Source organism: Macadamia integrifolia, unplaced genomic scaffold (assembly GCF_013358625.1).
Source record: "Macadamia integrifolia cultivar HAES 741 unplaced genomic scaffold, SCU_Mint_v3 scaffold2156, whole genome shotgun sequence".
Classification (NCBI taxonomy): domain Eukaryota; kingdom Viridiplantae; phylum Streptophyta; class Magnoliopsida; order Proteales; family Proteaceae; genus Macadamia; species Macadamia integrifolia.
The window spans coordinates 18,172-24,644 of NW_024868546.1; the positions used below are offsets into that span (position 1 = coordinate 18,172).

At 35.6% G+C, this 6,473-nt stretch overlaps 1 non-coding gene across 1 annotated transcript; it reads left to right on the top strand.

The window, feature by feature from the left end:
* Positions 1 to 384: 384 nt before the first annotated feature.
* On the top strand, positions 385 to 491 carry LOC122065947. The gene has a single exon (XR_006136165.1). It is a non-coding gene; the product is annotated as a small nucleolar RNA R71 (small nucleolar RNA).
* Positions 492 to 6,473: the final 5,982 nt, after the last annotated feature.

The window sequence follows — 6,473 nt, forward strand, 5'->3', positions numbered from 1 at the left end:
ACACTATCATTAGAAGTGCCCCCAGAGGTGTTGGGACATTCTTCTATGACATGTCCAGGGGACTGGCACCAAGCACAAATCTTAACTAAATTGACTGATGATGGCTCTCTAGGAACAATAGCCTCAATTCTCTTGATTAGACTATCCAAATGGGCTTCCTTAGCTACTATCCTATCCATAAAATATTTTTTTTCTTCTATGGTTCTTTCACTCTCTTGGGTTGATTCCCACTCACGGGTTTTGTCAGCTAAGTCAAGTAAGAATTCCCATGTCTTTCCTTCATCTGTAAAGGATGTGAATCCCTCAGGGCACATAGACTCTATCATTTGTTTAATTGGGTAATCAATACCCTCATAAATTATTTGACATAAATACCATAAGTCTAGGCTATGGTGAGGGCATTCTTGGAGTAGATCCTTGAATCTCTCCATAAGTTTGAAAAATGACTCATTAGGCTTTTGCCTATACTGAAGGATATCACTTCTAAGCTTATTGGTCTTGTGAGTTGGAAAAACTTCTTAAGGAAGACAACTATGAACTGTTCCCATGAGGTTATGAAATTTGTGGGTAACCCATACAACCACTTCTTAGCTTGGTCTTTTAAAGTAAAAGTGATAAATCTAAGCTTAATAGCATCATCAGAAAGTTGTTGGATCTTCATTAGAACACATACCTCTTCAAATTCCCTTAGAAATAGGTATGCATCCTCAGAGGTCAACCCATGGAAGTGGGGCAACATAGTGATATATTGAGATTTGAGTTCAAAATTATTGCCTAGGGCTTGTGGTAGAACTATGCAGGAAGGTTGAGCTGTTTTAGCAGGGTAGAACCTATCTTTTAGAGATTTAGGTGAAGGGTTTTGATGTTGGTCTCCCATATTGAAAGGTTTTAAAGAGAGCAAACATATATGGTTACTACTTGTTGGATCTATTCTTTCTAACCGATTCTTAGTATTACGTACCCACCTAACACTCATGCAATAGAAAACTATCCACAACTAGAATAAGACAAGCACAAAAGAATGGATAGCAAAACTTTTTTTTTAATGATTTTTTAATTTTTTTTGGCTTTTTGGGAGCTTACTGGCAAGGATCCGGGGCTGCTCAGGTCAATTCCTAAGGTACTGCTACAGGGCGAAACCTATCTTTATCATATTGTGAGGCAAGACGACCTCCACCGATACAACTATTATTGTAAGTTGTTCTTCTCAGGAATTCAATAAAATAAAAGGAAAAACAAAACAAAGCAAACAAAGCACTCCGATTTATCAAAAGAAAGCGAAAAATAACATGGAACTGTCTCCCTGGCAACGGTGTCAAAAACTTGTTTGAGATTTTAAAATGTAACCGCAAGCGTACGGATCAGTGTAGCTACGGGTCGAACACAGAGAGAGCAACTACTTTATTTTATTTTTCTTTTAATAATATAAAAGTGAACTGATTAATGGTTGTGATCTAATTCTAATTGCCGTTCTAAATATACGTATATAAAATAACATCCTAACCATTCGTCATCTAAGAATTTAAAGACGCAAGCCACACAATTAAAATTAAATAAATAAATAACTGAAAAATAAATAAGCCACGAAAAAAAAAAAAAAGACAATAAAGAAAAAAAATGCTGAAATAAAAATAAAATAAAAAAGGGGGTAAAGCTAGAGAGAGACTCACAAGTAGGTTTCTCTACTTAGCCCGAGAGATGCATCATAATATGAGCTTTCCTACTTGACCAGAGAATCACTCTTACAAAGGTTACTCTACTAGGCTTTAGGGAAAGGGAGAAAATTAAAATAAAAGCAATAAATTGATGGTTCTATGGTTAGGAGGGGCAAAGCCAACACATACACTAGCCATGAACCTTGGGGGAAAGGGAAAGCAATAATATAACAACTGAAATTAAAATCCTAAATTAAGAAATGAAGGGTAGTCAGAAGAGGGAATGAGAGGGGGGAGAGAAGACTATTGAAGAAGCCTACCTACCTGAATCAATGCTTGAACTTGAAAGCTTGGATGATTTGAGATACTGCCACCCTAAAAACTAGATCTGGAATGAACCAAATCTGAAATTTCTAGGCCTGGAGAAAACAAATCTTAAAAAAAAAAAAAAAAGATACTCCACGGCTTATGATCTTGTCACCTAGATCTAAGCATAGAACTATAATTTAAAAATTACAACTCAATTGCATAAATCATAAACATAAAAGACTGAATCAAAAACAAAAGTGTTTGCATTAATTGAATAAAAAGAACTTATAAAAGTATTTAAAGCATAAACTAGTACTAGAGCTAGAAAAAGAAAAAACTAGAGAAAGAGATAGAGCAACTAAAAAAAAGCCCCTAAAAGAAGAATGAAGTGTCCCCCCTCCTCTTACATGAGTTGTATTTATAGGGAATGGGGAGGTAGGGTAACAAATTTCTCTTTTCTAAAAGGGAGAAACCCACAATTGGTAGTGAGATCTTTTGAGATCAAAAGTGCTAAGGTGGAGGAGAGAGAAGAGAGAAATAAACTTGGAGAAATTTCCTATAATTTTTTTTTTTTTACTTATTTTCTTTCCTTTTTTTTTTTTTAATTTATTTGTCTCTTCTTTTTCTCCCTCCATGGGACGATTTTCCTTCTTGCTTTGTGTGATTTGGACAATCTTTTGGTGATGATGTGGAGGAGAGAGAAGATTTGGACAAGATTTATTTCTCCCCTTTTTTTTTCTCTTTTTGTGTTCGTAAGAAACCCTTCCCACGATTTTCCTACTTGAGACCTCCTGGTGAGTAAGAAAATTTTGCACATCATAGCTCACCAGCTACACTAGGTGGTTGTTAGTGGAGAGATATGAAGCCCGATAATGCTTAAAGTCTTTAAAATACAAAACCTGTAAAAAGAGAGTAAAACCCAAGGTAGCTCCATTCTAAATATATAAAATGCATGTTTTATTACCCTAGATTTTACACATAAATGTGCTCATCAGTAGGCCTGCCGTCCAAAATGGCAAGTTTTCACGAGTCTGACAGGCTTTCTTTAAAAAAAAAAAAAAAATCAAATTTCACATATTAAATGACCAATTCTTCTTATTTTTGCATAAACATTGGCGGACCGAGAGGAATCTTAGCCAAATTCGGCCCTTCGATCCCCGTTCTGACTTTCGGGAGATCTAGTGGTCCGATTTTCATTTGCGATATGTCATCTAAATCATCTTTCCAAGCACTATCCAATGACGTGGGTTTCAAATTCCTTTTTTGCTCGTAAAAAATCAAGAACAACAAAGAAGGGACATTTTCCCTTTTATGACTTGGGATTTTTTCGGATCTTTATTCATGTCATTCCAGCACCTTTAGGGAGTACTTAGAATCAATTTGTCAATATATAACACGTTAGTATTGTGTACCACAAGATCAGGTTTTGGGTAGTATTAAGGTTTTAAGCCGATTCGAGCCACTGTCGGGTTTAAGGTTCTGGGTTGTATCAGGGTATCTCTCGGGTTTATGGTTGGATTAGGGTTTCTGGATGTCTGCGGGGTCTTGAGTTGCTACTGGTGCCTTGATCATCACAAAATACTTAGATTCCCTTTCAATGCAAAGCACGAACCTTGATCCTTGTCTGTTTGTCATCATTTTCGAGGTGGGTGGCAAAATTGGGTGTCTACAGCTTTCTATAGGTTTTCCTTCCCAGCCTGCAACCTTCTTTGTTGTGGTTGTTTTTCCTTGAATGTGCACAATCTCTTTTGCCTCGGCTCTTAGCAAGGTAAGAGGACCCTAAACCAATCTATAGGGTCAAATTAAGGTCAAATTCCCTACCCAACTCAGCATGTAAACCACCCAAACTACAAAGAAACTGCCTAATTTTAGAAATTCAGCAACATGCATGAGCATAGCTTCAAACTTGGGCTTGCCTACAACATTAACCTAGGAATCATGGCTAGGTCATGTTCCAACTCCAATTGAGTCCAATTTGAAAGAATTAGAAGTGCAACAGAGAAAAACTAGAGAATACTACCACTCCAACTTCAAATTTTCAGAATATAAGCAATTGGGTGAACTAATCTCAAAATTGGTTGAACCAAAACCCCAATTCCCATCTCAAATTTGTAAATCCCTAACACGTATGGCCAATTCACTAATGTTTAGGCTCACAAAGATGGGTTAGAGTGGGTCTTGGTCTCAGAACCCACTCTGAACTGAAAATTTTCAACTTGGGTTGCAGTTCATCTTTGAGAACACACTGCTGAACCAATTCCTTCTTGGAAGTAAATCCTAATCTATTACTACCAAAATCAGCATTCTTCTCTTCTCTTCTTCTTCTTCTCCTCCTTGTCTCCTTGCTACAACAACTCAATTCAACAGTAGGAAAATGTGTGAACAGTAGATGAGTTTAGTTTATATGCTAAACCATATAAGCCCTTATGTTTGGGTGCGCTGTTACAATATGAAAAATGACATTAAAGACATAATTCCAAGTCATGGGGCGCCCCAATGCACCCATACATAATAGGTCAGTATAATCAACCTTTCCACCCAAAAAAAATATATATATATATATATATATATGATCAACCTAAATACCCCAATTCACTGGGTAGGCCTACAGTAGTGCACCCCACAGAGGTTTAATGTGATTTTTTCAACACAGCACCACCGGCCAGCCGGTGAAGACATGTCGGTGACTCTTGCTAAACTTGCCAGGCTGTCCATTCTCTGTGTCAGACCTCAGTGACTAGTACACAATGACTATTTATCTCTGGTTCCTCTGGTCATTGAAAGTTTTCCAGTAGAATTGGCATGAAGTGCACTAGCAAGTACAGTCACTATTGGCCTCCTTGCACTCCACCACTGCCATCCAACCTATAGTGGTGGTTCTCAATTCCAACTCCTTATCTGGATAATAAACAAAAAAGCTGTGTTAGACCAAGGTGTCACAAAAATAAAAGCTCCCCACTACACTCTGTCAATGTAGTACACACCTCATCGGTAAATCCAAAAATAGAATCAAGGAACACAATTGAATACTGTGCTATGTTTGTTGCTTGGACACAATCCCATCGCAGGTGATGGAAGCTGATTTGAGATACCGGAATGGCTTTCAGCAACAAACATAGCAAAGGAAAGCATAGTGGAGTGTAAGTCTGGGAGAATGTGACAAAAAAAAAAAAAAACGGACCTATTTCTCTTTCTTTTTTTTTTGTTTTTTTGTTTTTTTGTTTTTTGTTTTACAGATCTGCCACATAAGGGAAGACCATTGAATATTAAAACCATATTGGTTTGGAATGCCCTTAAACAAGTTAATCAAATATACTAACCATTCCCTAATATGGGAGCTCTTTATAAACTACAAGGAAAGTCAGATCGTGACTCATCCACCATTCTTCAATGGCACAAACTATGGCTATTTGGAAGATTAGAATGATAACATTTTTTAAGCATATGACAATAATTTATGGAGCTTTGTTGAGAGTGTTACTCTTTTCCAACGATTTATCTACTCAAAAAATTTGGAAGACTCTTAAGGTAATGTGTAAAGGTATTAATAAGATTAAAGGGTCTAAAATTAATATGCTTGTTCATCAATATGAATTATTTAAAATGGAAGATGCTGAATCTATTAAGGATATTTTCACTAGATTTAGTAATATTGTGAAATAGTCTTGTTTGTCTTGGTAAAGAGATACTCATCAAAGATCAAATTCGTAAAGTTCTTGAAATCCTACCCAAGATTTAGGAACCTAAGGATACAATTATTCAAGAAGCTAGATACCTTGAAACTTTGACCATGGATGGGTTTATAGGATCCTTGATCACATATGAAATGGTAATGTTACTTAATAAACCCAAAAAGAAAAAAATTGTTTTGCTGGCTAAACAATTTGAATTCGAAAGTGAAGTTGATTTAAGTGAAAGTATTGCAAGGTTCTACAGAAAAAAGAGAGGTACTTTAAAAAAAGCCCAAGATATTCTATTTTTGATAAAACTAATCAATTTGTCAATGATTGCCCTAAAAAGAAGCCTAATGAGGATAAACACTGCAAAGATTCTGACAATTATGAATATTGCGATATGTTTTTTATTGATATTGGGAGATAATATTTAATATAATGATAGTGATGATGATCTAACCAACCCATATTATGATGAATTATTTGAGTATTGTAAAAGGCTTGTTAAAATGTTAAAGAAATATTTAATCAAGAACAAAGTCCTAATAAACAATGTTAAAAGTTTGCAGGCTGAAAACAATGCTCTTAGCATTAAAGCTTAACATGTAAGTATAGATTATTCGGTAAACGAGGAGAAGCTTTCATCACCATTGATCACTATTTTCCATGAGGAGGATGTTGAAATTAAAAAAAAAATAAAAAATCTACATGCCATAAAAAAGGAAAGATCCAAGGAATGGACCTAGTAAATATACTTTGTCACATATTACTTCGTTTTAAATGTGGTAAAAAGAGTCATATGAAGAATATATGTTCTCAAAGGACTAACTCTTAT